Source organism: Trichomycterus rosablanca, chromosome 11 (genome assembly GCF_030014385.1).
Source record: "Trichomycterus rosablanca isolate fTriRos1 chromosome 11, fTriRos1.hap1, whole genome shotgun sequence".
NCBI lineage: Eukaryota > Metazoa > Chordata > Actinopteri > Siluriformes > Trichomycteridae > Trichomycterus > Trichomycterus rosablanca.
The window spans coordinates 30,249,345-30,261,133 of record NC_085998.1 but is presented as its reverse complement, the minus strand read 5'-3'; positions in this window follow the sequence as shown (position 1 = coordinate 30,261,133).

Below are 11,789 nucleotides of genomic sequence, written 5' to 3'. Positions count from 1 at the left end.
TAATCCACCATCAGCATGTTTTGGGTGCCAGAAAAAACTATAAACACTGACCTCATCCACAGCTTAAACCCATGGTGCTGTACAGAACCCAGACAACTTACATTCTGTGCTACTATGCCAGCCACATTTATTACAATATGGGTGTGACTAGGCATGCAGGAAGATGGTTTAAGTAGAGGGCTGCCAAATTAAGTGTGAAGCAATGCAGTTTAAAATAATCCATGTGAAGAAGCGAACATGCACACACATGGGGACTGAAATTGTCCAAACAAGTGATGTGGTTAATAGCAGTGTTACCAACAGAACTATGAACTTTCTCCTGCAGTTTGACGTTCTGATGTGATGAAGCTTCCAAACAAGTGTTCATATTCAATTTGTGCAGAATGTTTTTTGTGCACTTGCATTACAGTCTGGTATGACAACATATTTTGGACCGTAGTGCTTTTAATTTGCAGCCGGAGCCTCTGTAAACAGCACAGCAAAGTCTGGATTGTGGATGCAACACACTGTCTAGAATCTGGCAACCTTTGGGTATTTTAAGTGCAAATTCAATTTGTGTCAGTCTACTGTTTAAATACACACTTTAACTATTATTTTAATCAATACATAATAGCAATACCTACCAGTGATTAAAAGGGGGGGAAAAAAACATTAATGCAAATCAAATAAAGATGTTTGAGAGGGCGTGCGGCACGGTGGCTTAGTGAGTAGCACTAAGTCACCTCACAGCAAGGAGGTCCTGGGTTCAATCCCCAGGTGGGGCGGTCCGGGCCCTTTCTGTGCGGAGTTTGCATGTTCTCCCCGTGTCCGCGTGGGTTTCCTCCAGGTGCTCTGGTTTCCTCCCACAGTCCAAAAACATGCCACCAGGCTAATTGGAAACACTGAATTGTCCTATAGATACCTAGCCGCTAGATGCACAAACCAGTGCATTGTAGTGCCGGTCCCAGGCCCGGATAAAATAGGAAGGGTTGTGTCAGGAAGGGCATCCGGCGTAAAAATTGTGCCAAATCAACGCGGATCACGATCCGCAGAGAGCCGACCCCGCAACCGAACGGGACAAAGGCCGAGGAAGAAGAAAAAATAAAGATGTTTCAGAAATGTGCCCTGTACTATACTGGACTGGCAACCTGTCCAGGGTGTAAAACAGACAGTTAGTGAATGAGTAATTGAAAAATGTAAACAGTAGAATAGGCTAGCTGTTTAATACCGTGCATGACCAGGGCTGCACTGAAGAAACGGAACACACTATCAACAAGAAACATCTAAATTAAATACTTAAAGAATGAGAAAAGTTTTATAAAATGTATATAATTACTCAGCATTAAATATTTTGGTATAATATACAAATTGAACACTGCTTTGAGGCAAAATGGAGGGCTGTCTCAATCCACACAGAAAATCCTACACAGTGCACTAGCCTTGCCATTGGTAGACATCTAATTCAATACAGTTTTTAGTATAAAAAATGATATTCGGAACATGACCGCTCTCATCTGTTCCGTGTGCAGTTTTCTGATGTAGTATGTAAATATGATTCTCCATATCAGTGTCATCAGCTTTATAGTTGTATTCTCATCTTGTGTGTTAGGGTTGGGGATTGCCATATGTCTACCATGGGTAGTAGAGGGAGTTTATAATAACCCATCAGTGTTTTAGGTGACCCACCAGCCTGTTTTTAAGGTATTGTGCTTATTTTCCCCAATACACACATAAACAGTTGTATTTATTAATAAGGGTTTTCTTTTATTCGTAGATCAAATAGTGTGTACTGTATTTAAACAGAGTAAACTTTACCCACGAGATGGCGCTAGCATCCCCGAAAATGTCACCAATTCCAACCTCACTCACTTTCTTAACCACTTATCCAATTAGGGTCGCGGGGGAGAGGGGCTGCTGCCTATCCCAGCTTTTCAATGGGCGCAAAGCACACAGTAACACCCTGGATGGGGCGCCAGTCCATCGCAGGGCAGACACACACACACATACACATATTCAACTATAGGGCAATTCAGTGTCTCCAACAGTGGCGGCTCCTGCCAAATCTCTCAGGTAGGGGGGTGGGGCAATTGTTGCGATGATGGCCAAGGTGACCCTTGGCCTTTGTCCTGATTACTACTACGACTGAATGGCATTTCCCTTAAAGACCTGATGGAGTTGCTCCGAACTGAGGTGATGGTAATCATGGTGACGAGATCGCTACACCAGGTAACGTGTGACGCAAGCACGTAAGTGCGAGCCCTCCCGGAACCCATACAGAATGTATTGCAGTGCCTACAGTTCGAAAAAAATTGCCTTAATATGAGAGTCTATGAGAGCAATCCGGGGCGATTTTCAATCAGACTGAAATCACCCAAAAGAGGGCGGTACTGTACGGAACACAACTCGACGCTGATTGGACTACGATATTCAGAGGCAAAACAGACTGTCCAGAAGAGTCACAGCTTAGCTAGTTTAACACTAGTTGAATGTGATAGAAAAATTTCTTCCCTTTCGCCCTTTGGTGGTGCATCACCCAACCGCCCTAAGGAACCGCCCATGGTCTCCAATTAACCCGACTGCATGTTTTTGGACTGTGGGAGGAAACCCACGCAGACACGGGGAGAACACACAAACTCCACACAGAAAAAACCTGGACAGCCCCGCCTGGGGATCGAACCCAGGACCTTCTTGCTGTGAGGCGACAGTGCTACCCACCGAGCCACCGTGCTGCACTCAATTCCAAACCGCTGACATCAAATGCAAATCCAGGGACTGTTGTTGAAAAAGAAATCAGACTACATAAATATTAAAAAGCACCAACAAAGTATTTTACTTTGAGTTCGTACCACAGACATTTAGTAAACACACGTTTAATAAAGGCTTTTGTACATGACAAAAATGAAAATGTTTGGAATGCATATAAAATAACAAAACACTTTTGTGGCAGACTTTACCATTTAAGGAGATATTTGCAGTTCAAGTGGGAAAGGTGTAAACTATCAGAAATAAAAGTGTTTCACATGACTCACAAATGAGTCAACATGATGATTCTTCCTGCTCAGGTGGTGCAGTGGGTAAAACACACTGAACACTAGAGCCGGGATCTCGAATACATTGTATCGAATCTCAGCTCTGCCTGCCGGCCACATGAACAACAGATAGGGGTGGGATATTAAAAAGCCAGCTACAGTCACTCTCATAAATAATGCAATTACGACCTCTGACCGCTGGCTGATTAATGGTGCCTGTACAGAGACGGGATGGGTCAGGGTGCGTCTCTCCGTACACAGTGCTGATCCGTATTGCGCTCGTCAAAGTGTAGGTGACAAGATGCATACGGCTGCTGTCCACGTGTCGGAGGGGGGTTAGCTTCGTTCTCCTCAATATATATATAAAAACATGACGGTTCTTTTGTTTTCCACATTGAATGGTTGAATGGTCTATGATTGAATATGGCTTGTGAAAATATGAAGGCACTTGCGGCTGATTGTTACTACTTAAACTGAATTACTGCAAATGTAACAAAGTCATTGACATTTCAGGAATTCAAGCTTTAAACAATATTGTAAAACCACAGACAGTATTTACCGAGTGTAAACACAGAGGTGCTTTGGTCCTTGATCACCGTGTTGGAATGTTTTAGGTAGATTGGCTCATTACAGATTTAGGTTATTTTCACCAGACACCCTTTTTACACATCTGTCAAAAATAACTGGCCTTATAGTAAAAAATAAACTAATACAGCTGCTGTGAAAAAAATAATAATCATTATAAATATAATACAAATAATTCATTGTTAAAGAGTTACAGTGAAATACATCAATCAGCCATAACATTAAAACCACCTTTCTACACTCACTGTCCATTTTCTCAGCTCCTTACCATATAGAAGCAATTACAGAAGCTCTACAATTACTGACTGTAGTCCATCCGTTTCTCTACATTATTTTTTTAGCCTGCTTTCACTCTGTTCTTCAACGGTCAGGACCCCCACAGGACCACCACAGAGCAGGTATTATTTAGGTGGTGGATCATTCTCAGGACGCTGCTGGAGTTTTTTTTTTAATACTGTGTCCACACACTGTCCACTTTGTTAGACACACCTACCTAGTTGGTCCACCTTGTAGATGTAATGTCAGAGACGATCGCTCATCTATTGCTGCTGTTTGAGTTGGTCATCTTCTAGACTTTCACCAGTGGTCATAGGATGCTGCCCACAGGGCCCTGTTGGCTGGTGGACTATTCTCAGTCCAGCAGTGACAGTGAGGTCACTGTGTCGCTGTGTCTTATCCACTCATACCAGCACAACACACACTAACAGTGTCAGTGCAGTGCTGAGAATGATCCACCACCCAAATAATACCTGCTCTGTAGTGGTCCTGACCATTGAAGAACAGCAAGAAAGGGGGCTAACAAAGCATGCAGATGGACTACAGTCAGTAATTGTAGGACTACAAAGTGCTTCTATATGGTAAGTGGAGCTGATAAAATGGACAGTGTGTGTAGAAACAAGGAGGTGGTTTTAATGTTACGGCTGATCGGTGTATGTCTAGGGCAAAAAAAACCCCCAACAATTCACAGTTTAAAAACCTTAATAACCCACAAACTAAAGATTTCAGTTCTCAATTTTAAGCCATCCTTTCTGATAGTCTACAAGCAGCTCCAGATAGTACTGCCACTCTGGCTCACTGTCATATTTAACCTCAAAAACAGTTTTAAGTGGGTTGGGATTAGCCTCATGGATGCGCAGCACCACACCTCTGTACCATACTTCCGTCTTATCATTCTCCTCATACAGATGGCAGATATGTTTACCCACCAGGTCCGGGTAGCTGTTTTTCATGGCATGTTGGGCATTCTGCACTTCTGAGCGTAGTAACCACCTCTTTCTTTTCCTCTTCATTGAAGGACACTTAGAACTATGGGAACAATGCCGTGACCTTCTACACCCAGAGCTTCTAACTTTGTTCTTCCTGCGATGTAGTCTGTCTCTTCCTTCAATCTCTGCTTGATCTGGGACTCTCTGATAATGGGACACCTGGCCATGGGTGCTGTTGGTATAGTAGACTTTTCTGAGCTTCAGCACCATGCCTGAACGCTTTTTAGACAAGCTGGGTTTTTTGGTGTTGCTGGAAGAGCGGCTCTTCCCTGATGTCCAAGATGCCACTTCTGTCTCCATTTCTGTGCCGTCCGAAGAGAGGTCATCAGAGGTCAGTGGCCGCCCCCAGGAATTTTCAGGTTCTTGCTCTGGGTCCTCCTCGATTTTGACCTCAATTTGACCCCCCTCTTCAGTGCAAACTGCTTCTGTGCTTTTATATTCCTCCCCCTCTGACGTTCTGGCAAAGGACCAGGTTTGAGACTCCTTAGCTGGCTCGTCCTCTGCAGAGGAAGCGTCTCCCCCTAAAAATATTCTCTTGCAGGCACTCTTGACTCTCCCTTTGCTTTTAGACCTCTTCTGGCTAGGGTTTTGTATTCGGTTCTCTAGACTTGATGCAGTATCTGATATGTTTGGCACTGGAAATACACAGTGTGCCTCGAGCCCATTAGATGTACTTTCAGCTTGATCTGAGCACTCCACATATTCCTTTTTGATTGTGGAGTTCGCTTCTATTCCTGTAGAGAAACACAGCAAATATAAGTCAATGTGTTCAGTCACATCTGAAAAAATCTGACCTTTAAATTGCCAGTTTAAGTCACATTATAAAATTATAAAATGCTTAAAAAAAACCACATTTCATGGGCATTAAAATGTACAGTTTTGCTCAGGTGGCACAGTGGTAAAACACTCGTCGGTTCGAAACTCAGCTCTGCCATCCGGCTAGGTGGCTACATGAACAACGATCGGCTGTTGTTTATACAGGGTGGGAGCCGGACGGGAATTCCTCATAACTGATGCAATTACAACCTCTGCTGGCTGATTGACAGAGTCGAGGGATAACGCGTTGATCAGGGTGTGGCTCTCCATACACAAAGCCGATCCGCATATGAACTCACCTCGTGCAGGTAAAAAGATGTTATTGTATGAGGGTTGTATAAAACGTAACGCAAACGGGGTAATTGGATACAACTAGATTAGGGGAGAAAAGTGCAGGAAGAAACGGAGAAAAGCGAAATTGGTTCAATTTTTTACATAATACTTGAAGCAGTCATTAAAATTGTGGCCATATAGAGATGCCCATGGTCAGCAAGAATATTTTAAAAAAACTGTGACCACTGTGGCCTCACATTCCCATTCTTGGCTGGTTCCCAATGTGGTTTTTGGCTATTATAATATAAAGACCTTATTGAAGTTACAACAAGCTTTCCATTCATTTGGAATCAGTCTGACCATTCTGATCTGACCTCTTTCCTTAAAGTGTTCCACCTTCCGCCTTGCCTGTTGTTGCCTTGGAGATTATTTGTGTAATCAAATTAAAGAAATTGTACTTGTCTTCCTCTTAAATCTGCTGAATCTCATTCATTCTCTCATTAAAATGACCCTTGGAATAGTCAAAAATATACCACAATGCAAAACAATCTCATTATTTCTTACTTTAGACCATTGGCAGCAATTGGCAGTATATGATTTTACAGGTCAAAGGCAGACCTGCTCTCCTCTGTTAGGGAAAATTTGACTCAAGGTTTTTTTTTTTAAATAAATATAAATAACGGAACTTAATTAGGATTTTTTTAAAAGATGTTTTTATCTAAACTCAAAATTGTCAACTGCAATAACTATGAAATTATTTGTTAAAAGTTATTAAAAGTTATCAAAATTGTTTGTATGTAATAAATATTCTTTTTTTGTTTATTAACACTTTGTTTATTAACACGCTCAGGTGGCGCAGCGGTAAAACACGCTAGCACACCAAAACTGACATTTCAAACTCATCAGGTCAAAACTCAGCTCTGCCATACGGCTGGGCTGGGCGCCTATATGAACAACGATTGGCTTGTTGTTCATACAGGGCAGGAAGCCGGATAGGGACCTCATAACTGATGCCATAATTATGACCTCTGCTGGCTGATTGATGGCGCCTGTACAGAGTCGAGGAACAATGTGTTGATGAGGGTGTGGCTCTCCGTACACAAAGCTGATCCGCATATGAACTTGCTTCATACAGCTGTATGTAAACAAACCTAAAGCAAGCCACAAGCCTTGATTATACCCACGGCATTTAACATAACTGGTGAGAAGGGTCCATGTTAGAGCACATCTGTATTAGCTGATAAAACGTAGATCTTAGTATTGAAAAATGTTTAAGGAAAAATAAGAAAATAATTTAATAACAATAAACTCAAGAAGTCTCAAATTTAACAAGTAATAAAAGCTTGAATATGACAAATTGGAGAAACAGTAAATTAATAATTGTCAATAATATGAATCATCGGTACATAAAGCCACACCTGCACTGTTTACATACGCATGCTTAAGCAGCATCTTTAGTAAGGGGATGTTATTTTTTTCTTTCATTTTATTTCTATGGCAGCATCAGTTCTAGTAAGGGTGTGTGTGTGGCAGAAACTGACAGCAATCCCCAGCCACAGCGCTTCCTACCGTTTACAACTGCATCCGACCACATAATACACACAACTGCATGGGAAGGAGGGTCAAGTGTTTCTGATATCTTTGATTACACTAAAACTTGTGGCGCTCACTTTTTAAGGGGAACTTAAGCACCTGCAAAGTTATTTATATCTATGACTGAAGCACATCAAAGAAAACCATTTTTAAACCTTCTCATCTGGTAATACTACAAATGTGTTCACTATTTGTATGTTACTTTGCCAATTCTGACTTGTTAAATGTAAATAAGTGATTCATCCTGATCAGGGTTGCACCCAGAAAAACATTGAACACCCCTTGAGCTGAGGACCAGTTCAACACAGGCCACTTACTCACTTACACCAACTGGCATGTTTTAGGAGGTGAGAGAAAAATGAGAGTACAGAGTTGGAGAAAACATGTCACATTGCTCACAGGCAGTAACTGGAGGCGAGAATCAAGCCCATGTCACCACGAATATGAAGCCGTGTGGCACCCACACTACCTGCTACTCAACAGTACCACCTTCCTTGTCTTTATTGTATCCTCTCCCTAATGTTTGGCATTTGGATTTTAACTAGTTACACAAGATTCATCAGTTCACAAGTTTGATGTCAAACAGTCATGGACAATTTTGTATCTCCAATAAATTGGAGCTCCCGGAGGAAACCCACACAGACCCGAACATACCCCCCCAGACCACAAACCCAGGAAGTTCCGCCCACATACCATTAACATGAATTTAAAAAAATAACTTGCTTTTTTTTTTTCCTGTTATGTTTTCAAATAAGAAATACAGCAAATTTTCAGATAACTGGGTAGCCTAAAAAATTTACTCTAATTCTTCTTAAATTTAGAATTTTGTACAAAATGGAAACCTTATGCTATCATTTAATATATGAAACAACTATTATAAAAAAAATCATAAATGTATATAGGAAAAAGGTAGATATTGGTGAGTGCAAGCCATGTCAAAAAGGCTAAAAACCTGTCAAACTTGTGAACTCTGAGCTTGATGAACTCTGAGCTTCTATAAAAGAAATAAATTAGACAAATCAGACTAACAAATAAGACAAAGTAAATAAAGCATGGTTTTATAAAAGCGGGAGCTAGCAGCAGGGCAGCAGAAGAAGTATATTGTACCTGAGCAATTTTTTGGACATCATCTGTAGGTGTGGAATCTGTAAAATAAAAAAAAGGTTCAAAACAAAAAAAACATGTCAATCAACAAAATATGTAAATATAAATAAATAAAAATAGTAAAAACAATACAAATCAACAGTACAAAACATAATATAACAAAATATTATGTGAAACCCTATAAATTAAATAATTAAAAGAACAATTATAACAATTAATTAAAGTTTTAAAGAAATCAAAAGCTTTTTCGATGTAATGTACCACTATAAATCTCTATGCAGCTACTTAGACAGATTTGCATCCATGAATAAATGACTGGAAGCTGTCCTTCACTGCACTGTACTTACTAAAAGGTTCACTTGAAATGGTAATGACACTAGTGCTTGATATTCGTCTCGCAGTGCTACTTTCCTCTTTGGTTCTAGAAAGTTTTAGGACCTGTCCATTTCCTGAGGCTCTTTTCACTTGGCTTTTTTAATTAATTTTGAGTTCAATAGCTAGCTTTGGGTCACTGACTTACTTTTTAAAAGGTTTGTTTGCATTACTTGTTGATTTCAACCACAAGCCTCACAGCCGTGCGCTCACATAACATGCAAATGTACCTCTCATTGGGTGTGGAAAAGCTGGGAATCGGAACGACTTTTACTAACAACCACTGTCTACCAAAAAAGAAACCATGCAAGGTAAAAAAGTAAAAAGGCATTACCACTAAAATGTACTGTAATTCAATGATATTTATGAGCTTGTGTCTGTTACCTTGGAGCTGTTTCTAAGGAAGTTGTGGTTTTCCAGATATCAAAAATTTTAGTGAAATACTAGCAAATAAGAGTAAAAATGTCTTGCTTGTTACTGGCAATTCTGAGGACCACATGCTCTCATAACAATATTCTATTGTCCATTTAAGCAATGAGCAGGGCTCAGTAGTATAGCTTACAAATGTTAATTGTGACAGTATTACATACCAGTTTTTGTTATTTTTCCAAGCAGCCAGTAGCCATTTTTTATTTGCATTCTCTTGAGTGTGACAAAAAATACTAAATAAAAATACTAATTATTACCGGGGATCTTTAAAAAGTTTCCGCACTTTTATATTTTGGTGTGAAACGGTGAGGGTAGGAGGAGTAGTAATTGGTCGTGTCTGAGAGACTGAGAGAGAGCTTATAGTCCGAATTTAGCATCTGATTTCTACCTTTTTGGATGCTCAAAGAAGCTTTAAGGGGAAGAAGATTTTCATGTGATGATGATGTGACAGCAGAGGTGCATTAGTGGCTACATGCTCAACCAAAAATAGTTTTTGCTGATGCCATTAAAAAGTTGGTATGACGCTGGGAAAAATTTATCAGAAGGTGACTGTGTGAAGTGATGTATTTGTTTTAAAAATTCTTTATATATATATTATATATTCTTTATTTATTTATTTATTTATTTATTTTATATATATTGATATATATATATTTTATGCATTTTCTCCCCTTTTTTCTCCATTTTAGGGTGTCTAATTGCCTGATTGCATCATGCTTCCTCTCCACCAATGCCGATCCCTGCTCTGATTGAGGAGAACGAAGCTAACACACGCCCCCTCCGACACGTGGGCAGCATGCCGTATGCATCTTATCACCTACACTTTAATGAGTGCATTGCAGCTCAGCACTGTGTACGGTGAGACACACCCTGAGAGCACTCTTTTCTCATCTCTGTGCAGGCGCCATCAATCGGCCAGCAGAGGTCGTAATTGCACCAGTCATGAGAGAGAGACCCCATCCGGCTTAGACCCGCCCATATCTGAACAACAGGCCAATCGTTGTTCATGTGGCCGCTCAGCCTAGCCAGCAGGCAGAGCTGAGATTCGATACGATACGATGTATTTGAGATCCCAGCTCTGGTTGCAGCGTGTGTTTTTACCGCTGTGCCACCTGAGCAGCCTGTTTTTACAGTTCTTAATAAATAATAGGGATGTAACGATACGCTCTACCCACGATGCAATACGATTCACAATACTGGGTTCACAATGCTATTTTTTCCTGATTTTTTTAAACAAAATGAAATTAAAGACAAATTATGACAAAGTTTCCTTTTATTATTTGTCTTCAAAAAAAAATACTGTATTTGTGCTTATGTTTTATTTATCTAAATAATGAATGCCCTATCATTTCTGAGGTAGGTACAAACTATGCCAAATAATGCTTATTGTGTAAAAAAAAAAACAGAAATGAAAATTTAAAACAAATCCAACATTATATAAATAAATGAATAATACAAATAAAGAAAGTATCCTCACATAAATAAATTTGGCTGGAAAATCCCCTACCTGGCAACTTCGTGAAGTGCCGTCAACCAGGCGAGGTGAATAGCGCCACTGTTTAAAATGAATATCGATTCATCTTAAACGAATAACCGATTCGAATCGTGGCACATGTGCACCGATTTTAAACTGTCTTGTGGTGCATCGTTACATCCCTAATAAATAAAGTTAAAAAAGTGTGGAAACTTTTTGAAGAACCCTGGTAATATATGCCAAACTAACTAGAAAAATGTAAAGCGAAATAAAACAAATATATATATATATATATATATAAAGACAAATGAAATTGGTAATAAATTGCATGATTAGGCAATGACACATCAAGGTACTGAAAGATTATGTGGGAATAATTCAATCGTTATCACAAAAAGCCTGTTCAACATCTTAAGAAACCACTACTAACCACACAACACTACTAACCTACATGTCAGTCTAGCTTATAGACAGCTATTAATACACGAGTCATCTTGTATGTATAGTACTGTATCACAAAAGACAGCAGTTGTCAAAGAACGTGACAGACATAGGGTGTGTTCGAAAACCTGATGAGCCCTCTACAGACAGCATTTTACGTCATCCTAAATGCGCTCCCGAAAAGGAGGCTGTTCGAATTCCTAGATGCCTTAAAATGCTTCCTAGTAAGGTATCTTAAATTTGAACGGTATTTTGACAGAATAACGAGTGAGCATCCGATGCTTCCTTCACGGTGAAGGCAATCCCAGCATTCAGTGCGGAACAACTTTTCTCACGGAAAAATAAAAAATTTGGCGGACGCTGCGGAGAAACGAACATACATAAATTATTATTGATTTTTAATATGTATTAACTTGCACAAGTGTGATT